The sequence below is a fragment of the Tenrec ecaudatus genome, chromosome X (assembly GCF_050624435.1).
Source record: "Tenrec ecaudatus isolate mTenEca1 chromosome X, mTenEca1.hap1, whole genome shotgun sequence".
Taxonomy (NCBI): Eukaryota; Metazoa; Chordata; class Mammalia; order Afrosoricida; family Tenrecidae; genus Tenrec; species Tenrec ecaudatus.
This window is the reverse complement of record NC_134548.1, coordinates 93,351,480-93,370,438: the sequence shown is the minus strand read 5'-3', so window position 1 is coordinate 93,370,438 and position 18,959 is coordinate 93,351,480. Positions and strand designations below refer to the sequence as shown.

General features: G+C 37.7%; 1 pseudogene; it reads right to left on the bottom strand.

Annotated features, from left to right (window-relative positions):
• Positions 1-18,044: 18,044 nt before the first annotated feature.
• LOC142435307 (small nucleolar RNA SNORA72) lies at positions 18,045-18,193 on the bottom strand (annotated as a pseudogene).
• Between the last annotated feature and the right edge of the window lie 766 nt (positions 18,194-18,959).

Below are 18,959 nucleotides of genomic sequence, written 5' to 3'. Positions count from 1 at the left end.
AATACTCTATAATCAGAAATTTTAGTTGGTGTCATGTTTACGCTATTATGGAAATTTCCACAATCAACGTATGTGCATATACATGTCTGTTATTGTTGTATTCTTTACTTTTGTAGAGAATATACCCAGTGGAAAGATTGCTTGACAATACGGTGACTGTATTTGGATTTGTTTAAGTAAGTGTCACACTGATTTCCATAGTGTTTATACAATCCTACTGTCCTACCAGGAATGTACAAATGTTTCAATCTCTCTGCATCCTCTGCAGCATTTATCATTTTCTATTTTAAAAAGATGTTGCTAAAACTGTCAGAATGATGTGGTATCGCATTGTTTTAGTTTGTATTTTTCTTATTGTGTATCAAGAACATTTATTCATATGCTGGTTGGCTGCCTGTATAATGTCCTTGGTAAATTGTATATTCATGTCTTGTTCCCATTATTGGATTGAGTTGTTAGTATTTTTCTTGTTAAAATGTTGTAGGTTTCTATAGATTTGGGGGATTAGCACTTTATCTGCTGTATCTCTATGAAATATTTGTCCCAAAAGTGGGTCCTCTTTAAACTCTTTTGATGAAGGCTTTTGATGCACATAATTGTCAAATTTTAGGACGTCCCAGACTTTCATTTTGTCTTCTATTATGTGGATACTTTTCATCATGTTTATAGTGTGTTTATGCCTAGTATTAGGTACCTTAATTTTGTACCTATGTTTTTGTTGCTAATCCTTATGGTTATAGGAGTTGTCTTTAGGTCTTTGATCCACTTCCGTTCATTTTTTGTATGATTACTTTTTATATTATTATTTCTGTTCTTCCCTGTCACCTTCACTACATTCTCTACTCTCTCCCATTTTATTCACTTCTCCACCACATATCTTATGGCTCACGATAGACCTTCTCTTGTAACTCAAAAGAGCCAGCTATTTCTATAAAATCCAGCAGCCCACACAGCAGTATTGGCTGCAGCACAATGCTGGGGAAGTATCGGTCAAATTCAGTGCACCAAAAGAAAATCATGAAAAAGAGACTGAAGCAACTGAAAATCACCTAAACTCACTGAAGTACTCTGAAATGAGATGCACTGGAACTCCAAAAAATTTATTTCAAAATAATGGTATTTAGATCCCTAGGAGAGATGAGAGAAACACTGATGAGAAACAGTTCCTCATGTTGTGGTGACCCCCAACCATAAAATTATTTTCGTTCCTACTTCATAACTATAATTCTGTTACTATTTTGAATCGGGTGACCCCTGTGAAAGGATCGTTTGACCCCCAAAGGGGTTTTGACCCACAGCTTGAGAACCCCTGCTCCAAGTGAAGAAGACTTGAGGCACTTGCTGATAATGATGGTTTGGAGCCATCAGTGGGGATTCTAAATAAAACCGAAATCTGCACAACTGGACCAATAAAATGGAAAAAAGGTTGAGTTGTCAATGATTTCCACTTGCTTGGATCAATGCTCATGAAAGCAGCAGTCAAGAATAATTGGGCTAAGCTGAGGCAGACCGGGGCCCCGCTTCCCCACACGGCCCCGAAGGTCAGCAGTTGCCCTCTGGAATGAGGAGACCGAGAAATGGTGCCCGGAATGCCTGAGTCCCCGATAACCAGACACCCTACCTGCCAGAGCTGATAAACTGCTGACTTCCTGGGCCATAAACCTTCCCCTGCAGCATGAACCTCCCTTTCCCTGCTTCCCTTTCAAAAACCCTGCGATTCCCTTGGGCTACTTGCTAGACCATGGGGCTTTTCCCAGGAGCTCTCCCCTAATAAAGGTATTTCTGTTTCTACTAGCATTTTGTCCGTCCCTCTGTACCTCAGTTTACCTCTTACTCATTCTGTACCTCAGTTCCTTTCTACAAAGACATTAAAAGGCATATTGTATTGGGTAAATCTACAGCACAAAGCCTCTTTAAAATATTGAAAAGCAAGGTGTTACTTTGAGGACTAAAGTACACTTGACCCAAGCCATGGTATTTTCAATGGCCTCATATGTATGTGAAAGTTGGATATTGAAAAAGGAACACTATAGAATTAATGTGTTTGAATTTGGGTGCTGGGGAAGTGCACTGGACTGCCAAATGGACAAAGAAAATTGTCTTGGGCGAAGGAAAGACAGAGTGAGCCTTTGAGACAAGGTGATAAAACTTTATCTGACATATTTGAATTCGTTTTCAGGAGAAACCAGTCCCTGGAGAAGGACATGATGTTTGTTAAAGAAGTGGGTCTGGGAGAGAGAGGAAAGCCCTGACCAGATGGATGGACATGATGACTGCAACAATGGGCTCAAGCATAGAAACAATTGTCTGGATGATTCACTTCTGCTCTGCACGGAGTCGCCATGGGTTGGAACCTACTAAATGGCACCTTACAATAGCAGCAACATGCACATTTCTCAGTGATTTTTCTGTTGTATATCATTGAATTACTTTAATAACACTAAAATACATCCTACCACTCTCCCAACTTAACAAATGAGACAACCAAAACAAAGCATCTTTAATAAATTAACCAAGGTCACATAATTTGTTAAAAGTAAAGTCAGCATTAGCAAACATTATTTCTCCAGAGGCCATTCTTTTAATAGTGTAGTACGCTGCCTTCCTAAAATATGATAGCTCTATGTGAAATAGTAAAATCGCCATCATTTTCCAGGGTCATATAAGCTAATAGGAGATTCATGACTTTGAGTGCCAATCAGTGTCATTCATCTCTCAGTCCTGTCTCTATTACATTGCAGGGATTACTGTTATTGTGAGGCACTGTTGAGTCAGTCCTGACTCAAAACGACCCTATTTACAACAGAACAAAACACTGCCCTGTCCTGTGTTATCCTCACATAAGTTTGAGTCCATCAATGTAGCCACTGTGTCAATCCATCTTGTCGAAGGTATTCCGCTACTTTACCAAGCATGGTGTCTTTCTTCAGTAACTGATCTTTCCCGACAACATGGTCAAAGTGAGTTGAAGTTTCACCACCCTTGCCACTAAGGACCATTTGTCTGTAATTCTTTCAAGACAGATTTATTTGTTATTTTCCCAATCAATAATATTTCCATTATTCTTCGACAGCACCACAATTCAAACACATAGATTATTCTTCAATTTTTCTTACTCAATGTCCAACTTTTACATGCATATGAGGTGATTTAAAATACTGTGCCTTGGGTCACCACTGGCACACATCAATGGGTATACTTGATATTATCTGAAATATGTTATGAATTACTCCTTAAATAATTATTAAAAATAATTATTGTTGCCAATAAGTATTCATTACTGTTCATGCATAGAACAATATGCTTTGACCAACATAATCATTTTTTCATCTAAATGGTTATTATTAACTAATGCTCTGCTAAAGAACTCGTAAAGCTGAAGGGGATTTATATATCTTTCTGTTTCCATAGGTTCCAACAAAAAATGCAGTGAGAGAATCATAAAACACTTAAATCAAGAATTTTAAATTCTGACTCTCTCATTTTTTATTATATGTTTGGACAAGGCTCTAACCTCTGATGATTTCATATCAGTAAAAGTAAATTAGATATAACACTGCGTACGAGTGGGAATTGACTTGATGGCAGTGAGTTGATGTTTTTCTGGGAATTCAATAAAGTATTGTACCTGAAGGAGCCCTGGTGGTAGAGTGATTAACTTTTCTGCAGCTCAAATCTTCTCTGTGAGAGAAATATGCGGTAGTCTGCTTCTATAAAGATTACAGTCTTGGAAACCCTATGGGACCATTATGCTTTGTGCTATTGGGTCATTATGATTTGGAATCTATAGCAATGGATTTAATGAACTGAGATATGGTTGATGCATAATAAGTGTTAGATCTATACTTCTTAAAGCTGTAACTACCTATTATTTGGGAGAAGGGGGTGAGGGAATTATCTTTATCCTTTTAAATGTTCCTTTTATCCTTTTGAGCATTTCTCTGGCTTTTGCCCTATAAAGTTATCAAGCTATCTTTGTTTTACAAAACTGCCATATGTTGTCAGAAGTTCTTTCTCTGGAATTAATTAGACATTCAAATAATTTTGTCTCCATATTTTCAGGAAATCTTTTATATGTTTCCCATAAAAGCTCAACGTTCTTCCTGACCCACATATTCACACCCTCAGTGTTTGGTCAGCAGCTTACTTACCAGACATTTTTATCTTGGAGTGATGATCAACTTAGTAACATTATAACAGTCTATAGTAATATTATAACAAATTCTACACTTAGGCTCTTTGGAAGTCACCTGGTTATAATAACTAGCATATCTGTCATCATTCCTTGCAAACTGTCAGGAAACATATTTTCTTAACACTTAAATGCCTTTTTTTCTGGCTCGGACAATCACAGTTTTACTTAGCAATGTCAAGTCAATGCTAGTTGACAAATAATTTGGTAAAATTAAATGGTTATCATACCATGAAAAAATTCAACGAGCTAATTTCTACAGGTAAATTTTATTGTTACCCACTGTGGAAGGTAAGGATCCCTGGTGGCACAGTGATTATGCATTTGGCTGCTATTTGCATGGTCCTCAGTTTGAACCACCAGCATTGACTAGATGAGAGTGAGCTATTTTTTAGTTTGGTGGAAAGTTGGGATTATGTCAACTAGATGCTCCTGGCTAGGGGTTGACAGCCTGATGACATCTCTTTAATATCATAAGCCTGATGATATCTTTAATATCATTTCAGCCTGATGACATCTCTTTAATATCATAAGCCCTTTAAGACTGATGGACTCTGTGAATTACTCTCTGCCTTTCTGCCTGCTTGAACCCTGTATTCCTTGAAGTGTGTCCCCATGTGACCCGCCTCGACCCTAAGAACTGCTGGCATCCTGCCATGTTTCCACAGATGTTGGATCCACATGTATCTGCACATACCAGCCTGTGATCTTTCTGCTTCCTGGTGCACAATTCTACACCACTCCTGTGGCAACCTGAGTCTTAAGAGGGATTTATTGACTAGAGTCACATGTATAGAATTGAGTTGGACTGGGTTTGGATGCCTTTCTGATATATAATTGCTTCTTGATTTAAAGCTATTTTTCCTTCCAGAAATAGTTAATAACAATTGGTCATTCCAATAACACAAACTGTATGCCCATTAATATTCACCACATGGCTATGAGTTAACGGGGGGAAAAGCCAAAAACTAGCAGACACCGAAGCACATCTGCAAAGTCCAATTAAAGTCACCATCCTTCTTATGGACTATGATTAGGAATCTGATGAGATATTGAAGTAAAGGTTAAATGGTCAGAAGACCTCTGTAGAAGCACTGGGCTTCAAAGGCATTCTAGTTTGAGACTCCGTTTCAGAGTAAGTTATAACAAATGCGAAAAGCTAGATGTTGAAGGGGGACTATAAAATTTCCCACAGATTCTGAGATCAATAAAACTAATCTAGGGTTTTGCAAAATTATTTTTCTTTAAACAGTTGCCAAGAATGAAATCAATGATAAATAGATGGCACAACAGAGTTAATGGATTTTTTGTTTTGTTTTTCATATTTGGGGGGGTATTATGTGTGTGTATGCACAGTTTATTTAAACAAATACAAATTAAATAAATAAAAACTACCTCAAAATATTAAAAGTTCAAGAAAAAATCATAGTTACACTCTACACATTTAAAACCTACCTCTCACTATTTTAATTTCAATGGTAAAAACCAGTGGGTTTTGATAGTTTTGTGATATCAAAAAATATATAATACTTTTTATTCTGTTTCTAACCATACTGACAAGAATGAAAACTGTCGATTTTTCCATTGGCAAATTCTCTATAACAAAGGTAGTCAGGAATCTCAAAAGAAAAACAATTTCAGTTTTTCTTGCCTTCAAAATGTCTTATCAATCCTGTTTCTGACAGCTTTCAAAACATGTAGAAATAAGTAAGAACTATTCCAATTAATTAAACACTCCAACTGAGAGTAATAAGCAAGACTCATTCCTTTAAGGAAATGAATGTTTTACTAAAAAAAAATCCTGTCTGTATATGAAAGAGAATTTTGTATTTCTTTTCTTCTTCTTTAAAATTCCATTTTCCTAAAATATCATTTCACAAAATCGGAAGTGAAGGACTTAAAGGACAGATCACACCATGAACAGAAAAAGGTGTAAAAGTGTGCAAACTTAAGTACCGTATATACTCGAATATAAGCCAACCCGAGTATAAGCCGAGGTACCCAATTATTACCTGGGAAACCAGAAAAACTGATTGCCTTGAGTATAAGCCAAGGGTGGAAAATGCAGAGGCTATTGGTGAGTTACAATAATCAAAACAAATGAAAATAAAATTACTAAAAATTGAGACATCAGTGGGGTAATGTATTTAAATATTTATCTTAAATAAAAACATAAATAAAAGGACAACAAGTCATTTAACATTAGTAAACCGGCACAATAAGTGGAAAATAGGTTCAACAAAAACAATAAGGTATTAACAATACCATAAGAGTACTATCCCTGAGCTCAATCAGCAACCAAGTTAAAATGTAAAGAGTTAAAATCCTTCAAAACTGGATTCCTCATCAGCATCCATATCCCAATGCAGAACTTCAGCTGGTGTGAGGTCATCATAGACGCTGTCCTCACTGAGATCACTGTCATCACCACCACTGCTGTCATTTTCATACAAAGCGCAGTCTTCACTGCCATCCATAGCATTACTAACACTACATTTCTGGAAGGCACGTCGCACCATGTCTTCTGGAATGTCTTCCCATGCATCTCACACCCACTTTGATATTAACTCTATGTCAGGCTTCTTGAGATTTCCTCCTTTTGTTGGTCGGGCTTGACCAGATGACATCCATTCATGCCACATTCTTCTCACAAGGTCTTTAAAAACTCAAAACCTTCCTCTAGTTCCTGAACGCTTCCTCCCCTCCCAATTATCATGACCGCAATTCTACCTTGCAGACCTGGTTATACCAGAGGATGTACAGCGGTGTAGTAGGGATCTGGAAATACAGGGAATCTAGGATGGACGAACCCCTCAACACCCGCGGTAGGAGTGGTGACACCAGGAGGGAAGGGAGTGTAGAAAGTGAGAACCGATCTTGGAGATCTGTGTGTAACCTCCTCTCTGGGTGATAGGCGATGGGGAGGTGGGTGAGGGGAGACGCCGGGAGTGTAAGATAAGATATAATAATTATTTATAAACTATTAAGAAACCAGGGGGAGGGGGGGAGCGGGGAGGGAGGGGGAGGGGGAAAAAGGGAAACCAAGCTGATTCCAGGAACCCAAGTGGAAGGTGAATTTTGAGAATGACGAGTGCAACGAATGTATAAGAGTGCTTTGCTCAATTAATGTATGTATGGATTGTGATAAGAGTTGTATGAGCCCCAATAAAAAGATTTATTAATAAAAATGGCTTATTCAAAGATACACGTCATAGGACAGCTCTGATTGGTTAGATGTGAGTAAACAAACATTCAAAGCCCTGCAGTGTCAGCAGGGCTTTGAATGAACAGCGGAGAAACAGCAATTACCTGCTAGATAACGGACACTTGTCTTTTTTGGGGGGGGGGCAGCGAGATGTTACACCTCACTGGGGTACCACTGACCTGTGTATAAGCCGAACCCCAGTTTTTGTGCTGAAAAACTCGGCTTATACACAGTTTATAACAGACTAGCTTAGGTCATAATCACAGTTACCAACGGCTGGTTGAAGAAACTCACTCTTCTGTGGGAACGAGGGTTTGTACTGCCACGTATGGACCAGTGAAGAGGTATTTACTGCCTTGGAGCAAGGCCCCTTCCCATGTTGAACCCTAGTTTCTGCACCATGCCTCCTCAGGAAGGGCCTCTTATTCCAACACCCAGTCCACCTCAAGGGCCTCCAAGTTCCTGCAGGAGGTCGGCTTTATGGTCTCCTTCCCTGGCTGCTAGATTCTTCTCTACATTCAGGTGGCTTCACCTCTACACCTGATAGGTCCGTTGCTAAGAACCTGATGAACTGATATCAAACAAAACCAAAATAAAGTAATTTATCATAGCTATTGAGTCACAGCTCCACCACTGTCCCAAAATTTTGAAAGTAAATTTTAAACTCTGATTTGTCCACCTCATGAGGCACGCTGCCAATGAAGAGTTGGTGATGGTCGGGATGCCTCACAGTTCTTCGTAGTTCAATATCACCTTGCTCACCAACCTCGCATCTGTGGAGGAATATTTATTTGTTGTTCTCACACCTTGGGATGCCTTTGAGGCCTCTGCGGTGAAACCTGAGAATCAGACTTAGACTCAGGATGGGGTTGTGAAGCTGGGACTTTAACAACATAAGGTGGGATCCCAGTAACTGGAATAGCTCCATTGGGGTGGAAGGTTACTACTGGTCAAGATGCCAAAAAAAAATTTCCTCAAGTATTCCTGCACTGTTAGAGCCATGGTATCAGGGGTTAGGAAGGCGCCCTTACATCTCTTATAACAATCCATACAATTGTATCAAGGATACTTGTACATATATTGTCATCATTATTTTCAAAACATTTACATTCTATTTGAACCCTTGGTATCAGCTCCTCTTTTTACTCTCCCTCTCCACTCCTATCCTCGCGACCCCTTGATAAATTATGTTATTATTATTTACATATCTTACACCAACCGCTGTCTCCCTTTCCCTGTGGTTTCTTCCCCCCTCTCCTGCCCACTTCCCCCCTACACTCCTGGTATCACCAATCCCATTTATTTTCCCAAGGGGTTTATCTTTCCTGGATTCTGTGCAGTGTGTCCTGAGTTCTTATCTGTACCTGTGTCCATGCTCCAGCCTAACCCACAGTAAAGGCAGGATTGTGGTCCTGACAGTGGGGGTTGAGGAAGCCTCAAGGAACCAGATGAATATTCTGTGTTTCATTAGTGCTATACTTCACCCTGGTTGAATCATCTCTTCCTTGTGACCCTTCTGTGAAGGGGTGTCACATTGTCTACACATGGGGTTTGGGTCTCTTCTCCAACCCCCCTAGTTGTCACCAATATGTTTGTTGGTTTATTTGTTTAGGGTCTTCCGGTGCCTCTTACCTGATCCTGTCAACACCTCATGAATACTCAGGCTGGTGTGCTTATTCCATGTGGGTTTGTTGCTTTTCTGCCAGATGGCCACTTGTTAAAGTTCAAGTCTTTGTGACCCCTGACACTATATCTTTTGACGGCTGGGCATCATCAGCTTTTTCATTACATTTGCTTGGTTACCTATTTTGTCTTCACCAATCATGCCTGGTTGTTAGAACAAAATTTTCTTGCGTTCAGGGATGGCTGGAGAAGAGACCCAAAGTCATTCACTTCCTCAGTGTATTGCCATATAAATATATGTACCTGTGCCAATACGTCTATTTTTATGAATTGATATATTCACATGAATGCACACTTATGTATGTACTTCTCTCCATAGCTTTGTTTCCTAGATCTTTCCTGTTTCCTTTTATCTTCCTCCTTTCCCACCATCACACTAGCCCTTCTGCCTCTTAGTAATTCCCTCAGCTAGATTGCTGTTGCTCCATCATACCCAGATTTCTATGTTCTCCTCATTGTTGACTTTAATTCCCTAGTCGTTCCTCTTTCTATGGCATTGTTTGCTCACCATTCCTTTACCTCACTTCCTCCTCCCCCTAAGTCTATCTGGAACCTTCAGTCCCATTGCTTTCTCCTTGGGTTTACTTCCTACACAAACCAACAATAATGTATACAATATAAAAAGATAACAAAACATTAAAAATACATTGAAATATATATACAAAGAAAAATAATAACTAACAAAATAAAACAAAAAAGGATAGATCATTCCAGATTTGTCCTCTGACCTTTATGACTATCTCCCCACTGGTCCTTGAGGGCTATAGAAATTGTCCCTCCTAGCCTGAAGTCTATTATGGGACCTTCTCAGGGACTTTGTGGCTTGACTTTCCTCCCATTGCTGAACTGTTATGTTCCCTTCTTGGTTCACCGTTCTGTGGGGGGTTCAGACTGAATTCACTCCCTGCCATGTCTCGCCAGTATTGTCCTCTGTCGCAGTATGCTCCAGTGAGGGTTCATCATGCCTCGTGCTGTTGTCAGCCCTATAATCCTCTCTGTGCCTTAGCAGCAACATGCAGGGACATCATCCTTAGAGTTCGGTGTGCCGATATGGGGTCTATAAACTCTCTCTTTTCCTTCTTGGGTTGCTTCCATGTGGGTGTGGCTCGCCAGCCCCTCTCCCATCCTGTAAGTTTTAAAAAGTTGTACTCCAATAAACAGAGTTTTCTAAGAGCTTGATTGATAACAGTGTGATGCAACTGAACGTTGAGAAAACATCACAGCCCAGTTGTTTGTCTGGTCCTTTTCTTTTTTCCTTTTCATATATTTCATGGTGTCGCCTGATTGCTTCCGGAATCTGCCTGCGCCAATGACGTCAGCAAAATGATGAGTGTTTGGGTCCATCTTTGTGAGCAACTGAAGCCCCTGACTTAGTTTTGAAAATGAATTCTGTAGGGCAGTGCTTTAAGCAGTAAATCATACAGTTGAACATCTGGGAATGATACTATTAGCAAATTACACACTGCAACATTGTTTATAGTACATATTACTAACAGTAAGATGCATCCCAAACAAAAGATGATGATAAATGCAGTGTTTTGAAACTTGAACACTTCATATACCAGCGTGGACCTGCAAGACAATATTGGTGTCAGACACTATTGTGCTTCATATCATTTTAATTTTTTTGCCGTTAGGATTTTTGTGGGGTTTTTGAAATCATTTTATTGGGGCCTCATACAACTATTATCCCAATCCATAAATACATCAATTGTATAAAGCACATTTGTACATTCGTTAACCTCATCATTCTCAAAACATTTGCTCTCCAGGTAAGCCACTGGCATTAGCTCCTCATTTTCCCCATTCCTCCCTGCTCCTCCTCCCTCATGAACCCTTGATAATTTATAAATTATTATTTTGTCATATCTTACACTGTCTGACATCTCCCTTGACCCACTTTTCTATTGTCTGTCCCCGATCTTGCTTCTTAAGGTTACATTATTGCTTTTAAATTTAGCCATCAGACTACCTAATTTATAGACTTGGTGGGGACTTTCTAAATTGTAGCCCTACTTTAATCACAAATAGAATTACAGGGAGATCTTGAGTTATGAACAACTGAAATATGCCAATAGATGATGTGAAGACTGTCATCACTAGGAATCCCATTGCCATAATGAAAGAAACTTTCCTGAAGTAATTTTATAAAATATGCAAATGCAAAAGGGTGTAGTAAAAGAACTGATGCAGCCTTTGCCACTGTATTTATCTTTACTCTTTTATTCCATATCAAGAACACAAAATAAAAATACAATATAAATTAAACTATCCCATGATATTCATAGCTATGCTTCTAAAATGTAATAAAGCTGTGTCTTTCCTCACAGTTGATTCATTCCTCAGTCCAATGTGCTCTGGTTTTATCCTACCATTTCCCTACCACAGTAAACCAAAGCTAAACATAATAAACTATTAATAATAAATTAGTTTGCTCTCTTACTCTTATCAGTCACTTTGATTTAATATCTAGGTGTACCTTAATATGTCCAAAATTGAACCCTTTATAATGAACCCCAAACTATAACCCTCATGAGTATTGTGTGTGTGTACTGTGTAGCTATTGCAACAAATTATTGAACCCCGCCAGAGAAGTACAATGCAATGGGAGGGATAGTTGATATCAGAATAGGTTACAAGAAGGATGGAGGGTGGAGGTATGTCTGATGTGTGTCTTGTTGCAATGAACAATGGGTTGATGTAAACTTAGAGTATTTATTCTTTTCTCTAATGAAGCTGAAGGAGATCAAACGTGGCTTCCACACTATTTCCTCAATACTCAGTTTCTTTTAAGTTCATTGAGGACAGAAAGTAGTCTTTTGAAGTTTATTGCTATGCCTTCAGTTTACCCTCCCCTTTGAATTCCCTTTCGTCTAATGGGCATCTGAATGCAGAGGAAAATGTGCTGCTTGTATTCACACAGGCCACAGTAACTTAAACTGGTTTCATTTCTGGCACCAGAATAGTGTTTTCTTTTTGATTGACTGGAATTCTCCTTTGTAAAATTGCTCCCTGTCCTGATATTCTGATTTATAGATAAAAATTCTATGGCCTGATTCAATTAATTTTACCTCTTGATATGTAAAAACCAAACTGTGGGATAAATTAAGAATTCATTATTCCTTCAGTAAGTCTTTTAAAGGAGTTTTTTTAAAAAAAATAGTTTCCATTATGAGAGCCCAAGACAAATAAAGACTATTTTGTTCTCAAAGTCATTGATTAACTAGGATTATATACAGTAAAAGCAAGAAATATCAGTTATTTAATTGTTTTCATTCAATATATCAAACATATTCTATCAGTGAGAGTATTTTTCTGTCATTTGCATCCCAAAGAACCTTAACTATTACGGATGGCATATGTTAACCAATATGCAAATGGATCACATATTATTGATATTGTGCAACAGAGCGTACCCTTTTGGTTGTTTATGTGGTCAAGTGTTTCATTTCCGACGCACAATGACAGGGAAATCGTTCCTAGGGTGTCCTCAAAGCGTGCTGGCTTGGAGTGTCTTCCAACTCTTAGCAGCCGTTTCGGAAAGGCTGGAACTGCTCCTGTGCATTTCGGAGACAGCAACTCTTTACAAGGACAGAAAGCCCGTCTTTCCCCCAGGAACAGCTGCCGGTTTTAAACTGCTGACTTTGCAGTTAGCAGCCCAGTGAGTAACCCCGCCTCCACCAGGACTCCTTCCTGAGGGTTTCTAGGTTGTAATATTTATGACAAAGGACCCTGGTAGCCGAGTGGGTTATTCATTGGGCTGCTAACCTAAAGATCAGCAGTTTATTGCTCTGAGTAAGGATTGATTTTATGGTAGTGGGTTTGCTTTAGTACTTAAGCAAGCAGATTGCCAAGTCTTCTATTCTACAGAATTACTGACCATTGGATTAGTTGCCAAGTACCTAACTATTGTACCATGTTAAATTATACCTATTTCTAATTAATTGTAAATAGTAAATATCCGCACATAATTCAATATTTTGCTTAGAACTATCCTGATTTACACAAGGGACAAAAATAAATCTTTAGCAAAACCAGTCTGAATTTTATTTTTTCAAAATGGACTTGAGGTAACTTTTTGATTCAGACAAAGTAGGTTTGAAATTCCAGAAGCAGCATCTGAAGGAGCCTAATAACCCTAATTTCAGAAGACACCGATATAAAAATAGTTAAGCAAAAACGAGACACAAAGGGAAAAATTCTGTCAGATAATCTAAAACAGAGTGAAAGATGACCATTAGAGTATAATTTACCATGTGTATTCAGACTCTGACAAATGGCCCAGACACAATGACAAACAACATCTATGAAAAAAATTTAGGATCAATTCCTAAAAAAGAAGACCAAAATAGTAGGAAAGATAGCTTATTTATTGAAACTAGGGAGGGAAAACTAGGCTGTAGGTAATGATTGATCTAAGTCTGAGATGGGAGGTAAAGGAGATAGACAAAGCATGCTCACTTTGGGGGTTAAGTGAATACCAAGGGTTTGCCTTCATCATGGTGAATACTCAATATAGTAGGTGGTCAAGGATCCATGGCAGCTGTAGAATGTAAATGTTATGATTACAACTGTAGTATAAGAATATTCATGTGCCATACCAGCTAATAAATCAAAAAGTTTAGCTATATTAGAGGATGGGGGTGCAAGGATCAGTTAAAAGATTTTGTTATCATAATTCTATAATGGTTATTGTCTTAATTTGTTGGGAATGCTGTTAAATTGGGTGAAATGGGGAAAAGTAGAGCATAAGAGGGAAAAAAGAAATCAAATAGTGATTGAAGAGTAAAATGTTGCAATTTTTGATTAGCAGTTTAAACTATTGAACATAAAGTTGATGATCTGAAATGTAAATTCTCACCCAATGCACAACCAAGATTTAAAACAAAACACTGCCACATATGTGGCAATAAATAATAGAAATTAATTTTCTCAGTTATACAAGGCTAGAAGTTCAAATCAGGGTATTACTATTAAGTAGCTAGCATCAGGGATGGGGTGTCCGTTGACGCATGACCAGGAGAGCCAGCATAGGACAAAGTGGGATTTTCCCGCTGGTGGATGCGGATGGGCATTACATCTGGAGCAGCCCACCTGGGCCAGGTGACTGCAATTCAGCCAATGGAGCGACCTGTGGTCATTCACCTCGCCTCCCCCGGGAACCCTTGAAAAGGCAGGGACCAGGAGGGAGAGGGGCTGGTCTGGTCATCTTCGTGGGAGGAAACTTGGGAGAGAGAGATCTTTGCGTGACCCTGAGCAGTCTCTGCCAGGCCGCATGGTCAAAGGAATCCTATGGGTGCCGCGTAAACCCTGAAGCTTCTTTTAACTCTCATTAAATTCACTTGGATCATGAGCCAGCTTTGGCGTGAAATCTTTCTCGTGCGGAGCCAAGGACCGAGGTTGGAATCTAGCCCGGAGAGAGAGACCTTACATTACCTCTATTGAGAGAGTAACTGCTCTGTGCCTCTTTCTTAGTTCCAGGTGGCTGCATTCCTTGTTTGCACTTCTCCTTTTTTTTACAAAACAATGCACAGATAGGATTAGGATAAGGACACATTTTATTCTGATGGAATTTAACTAAGAGCATTTACAAAGGAAAAAACATTCCTTCATTTAGATCACATTCACAGGTATGGGGATTAGGGGTTCAAATTATTTTATGAAGAGACCCAACTCAATACATAATAGTTATTTTACTAAATATTGTTAGATTGGTATTAATACTTTTGTTGTATTATTTTATGAAACAAAATTTAAATGCTATTTGTATGCAATCTTTAAATAGGTTCCCTACTTAATTTTCATGATATTTTCTAATAATTCTTATGCACATTTTTTAAAAAATGAAGTCCGCTTGAGTTGATATAGGCTACTGTTCAACTGTGCTCATAGCTTGCTCTAGTTTTCTTAAGTTGTTGACAATAAATTTCCAGCCACATTTTCTCCCACAGTTATTACAAGCTAACAGTAATTGTTCATTGAGATCATTTTATTGGGACTAATCACAGAAAACAATTTATTCCCTTCATATTACTTGCTTTGCTTCTGACACAAAGTAAATGTCATTTTCTAACATAAACTGAAATAGGTGGATCCAGTGCTTTTAAAAAAGCCTTATGGTTTGTTTTTGGGTTACTTACATACTTTCGATGACAGATTCTTTTCTAATATTTTACTCCTCACACATGCTATAATTGAATGCAAAACATGAACACGGTTGAACACTACAATAGAACTTTGTTCTTTTGAAGCAAGAACAAATCACTAAATGAATTGTTGTTGCTAGGTACTATCAAGTCAGTTTGATCCATAACCACTTAATACACAGCAAAATTAAATACTACCAGATCCTGTGCCATCCCCACAATTGTGCCTATGCTGGAGCCCATTTTTGCAGCCATGGTGTCAATCCATCTCTTCGAGGACCTTTTGTATTATCACTGCCCCTCTACTGTACCACATATCATATCCTCAAGGGACTGATCTCTCCTGACAACATGCCCAAAGTATGTAAGAAGTCCTGCCATCTTTACCTCTAAGGAGTACTCTGGCCATACTTCTCCCCGAACATACCAGTCTGTCTTTTTAATACTATAAAACTTTCAATATTCTTCTCTAGCAACAATTGAAATACATCAATTCTTCAGGCTTCTTTATTCAATGTCCACTTTTGACATGCATATAAGGCTTTTGAAAATACCACGATTTGAGTAAAAGATCTCAAAGTAACATCTTAATTTTCAATATGCTACAGAGGTCTTGTGCAGTACATTTACACAATGCGAGTCATTTATTTTTTGATCTCTTGCCTGCTGCTTCCATGAGCATTGATTGTGAATCCAAGCAAGATAAAATCCTTGAAATCTTCAACCTTTCCTCCATTTACCATGATGTAATCTATTGATCTAGTTATGAGTATTTTGGTTTTGATTTTCGTTACACTGAATTGTAATCCATTCTGAAGACTGTAATCCTGCATTTTCAGCAGCAAGTGCTTCAACTCCTCCTCACTTGCAGCAAGTGATATTGCACACAAATATAATTCAAATGTTGTTTCATAAAATAATATGAAAACTGGATTAATACAAATATAGCAATATTTTGTAAGATAGCATACCACAGGCTTTTAACAAGTGTTCCAATCTTGCTGTCACATTCTTCTTTGTATGAACCATATTTTCTGGTGATTTGCACAGCATGCAGATTGCATAAGAATGGTGAGAGCACATAACCCTGTTATACAGCTTTCCCTGCTTTCAAACCATGCAGTGTTCCCTTGTTCCAGCTGCATATCTGCCTCTTGATACTTGGACAAGTTCCACAGGTGTACGATGAAGTGTTCTGGAATTCCCATTCTATTCAAGGTTATTCATAGTTTGCTATGATCCACAGAGTTGAAGGCCTTTGCATAGTCAATAAAACACAAATAAACATAAACATATTCCTGGTATTCTCTGCTTTCAGTCAACATCCGTCTGACATCTGCAGTGATATCCCTTGTTCCACATCCTCTTCTGAGTCTGGTCCTAATCTCTGACAGCTCCCAGTCAACATACTGCTGCACATTGTTGAAGGATTTTCAGTCTAAGTTTACTTGCATATGATATTAAAGCTATTGTTCTATACTTTGAGCATTCTGTTCAGTCACCTCTCTTTGGAATGGTTATAAAGATAGATCTGTTCCCCTCATTTGGCTAAGTAGCTGTCTTCCAAATTTACTTGTATAGACTAGTGACTGCTTCCAGGCCTTCATCAGCTTGTAAAAGCATTCAATTGACATTCCATCAATTCCTGGAGCCTTATTTTTGGCTAATGCTTTCATTGCAACTTGAAATTCTTCCTTCAGAATCATTGGTTCTTGTTCATATGCCACCTCCTGAAATAGTGGAGCATCAACTGGTTCTTTTTAGTACAGTGTTTCTGTGTTTTCTTTCAATTTTCTTTTGAAGGTTGCTGAATCATTCAATATTTTGCCCATAGAATATTTCCATATTGCAGCTTGAAGCTTAAATTTTTCTTTAGTTCTTTCACTGTAAGATATGCTGAGCATGTTTTTCTCTTTGGGTTTTCTAATTCTAGGTCTTCATACATTTCATTATAATATTTGTCTTTTTAAGCTTCCCTTTGAATTTTCCTACCCAGCTCTTTGGCATCATCATTTCTTCCATTTGCTTTAACTACTCTATGATTAAGTATAAGTTACAGAGTCTCTTCTGAGATCTACTACTAAATGAATATTTTATCTTAATTCCATTTTATCTTAATTATTTTGCATTCATTTTGTTTAAATATTTTTAAAAATAGTTTATCTGGCATTATGCCCCTAATCACGTCTTCTCCCAATCTATCCTCACATTGCTATCAGAAGTGATATTAATTCCTTACTCTCCTTGTGACATTTTTTCAATGGTTATATATTGTATATATTCAAAATGAAACCCAAATTTGTAATTCTGACCTCCAAAATCTGGAATCAGGATTTTGAGCCACGTGATTCAATACATTTCAAGGTTTCAAATATAGTCAATTGCATGGGTTTTGTTTTCTGCATTCACACTTTTACTTAAGTTGGAGCCTCTTGCCTTCTACCAATTTCCATCTCTTCAAGTTTAATGTAAAGCTAAAAACCTGTTTAAAAACCATGACATCAAAGTCCATGAAGTCTTTCTACATCTCTAGTGAGAATAATTGCTTTCTTCATTGGTTTCCCTTTGCTTAAAACCTCATAATAACATTTATTATAGTCCACTTTGTATCACTTACCTATTTATCGGAATTTCTTTATTTTTTAAAGATAAAATAATTTTACATTAATTAATGGTAACAAATTGTTGCAGAATTTCCTCTACTTTAGACATAATTCTGAAAATCAGCATTTGTTATATCCTAATTATTTCACTAGACAGTCATCTTGAACTTGAACAAAGATTCCTAGAGTACTAGCCACCACATACAGAAATTCAGACTTATCACCAGCATTTATAAAACCAGGCTCAGGGAAAAAAATCAGACTGGGGACACATGCAGGGTCTTAATATAGTGAATGTTTAGCCTGCTGACTTTCTATTTGGGAATTCCATGAATAGGTGAAAGATGAGTCTGTCTTTTTCCAAACTTTATATCTTTTATTAAACAACTTCTTAATATAGGTATTTCATAAATAAGAAGTAAATTAAAGAATATAAGATGCAAATGACAAATGATTTGAATAAAATTAATTACATCAATTGTGGGTGCTCTGAATTGGCTGGTTTTGGTGATCACTTTGACATAGAGGTAATTTATACATCTTTAGAATTATTTAAATAGGGACTTAATTTTTTCATTATCATTTAAATACAGACTCACAATTATTTTTTCATCTAATGACAACGTACTATTTCATTCTCAAAATATAAAGAAAATGGATTTCCAATAGAAATTGCATTGTCATACGGTAATTTTCACTACAGAGGCTGGGAAAGCCCCTACTGTAAAGGAATTGTGTAAATGTGCCTCTTAAAGGATTATTAGACCAATTAGCATATCATTTCACATTAATCCTGCCACAAATTTTCAAAATTATTTTTCATTTCCCTTTAGTGAGCCTTTATTATCAAAACACTGAGGTATTTTTTTTATCTCATATGGAAGAACATAATTAGACACAAATTGATGGGCCAGTACCTGTTGTGAAACTAAAATTTATAACAGATGATTCTGAACGAACCTGTTTTCTGTCATGTATGAAAAAACATGTTTTCTGTCTCAAAAGCATCCGCAAGTTCTGTAACTAATCTGAAATAATCAGTAACTAATCTGATCACCATTTCCCATTCCCTGATACACAAACCATTGTAAGAACAGCCAGGTGTAATTCTTTTACAGCTCTTCCCATAC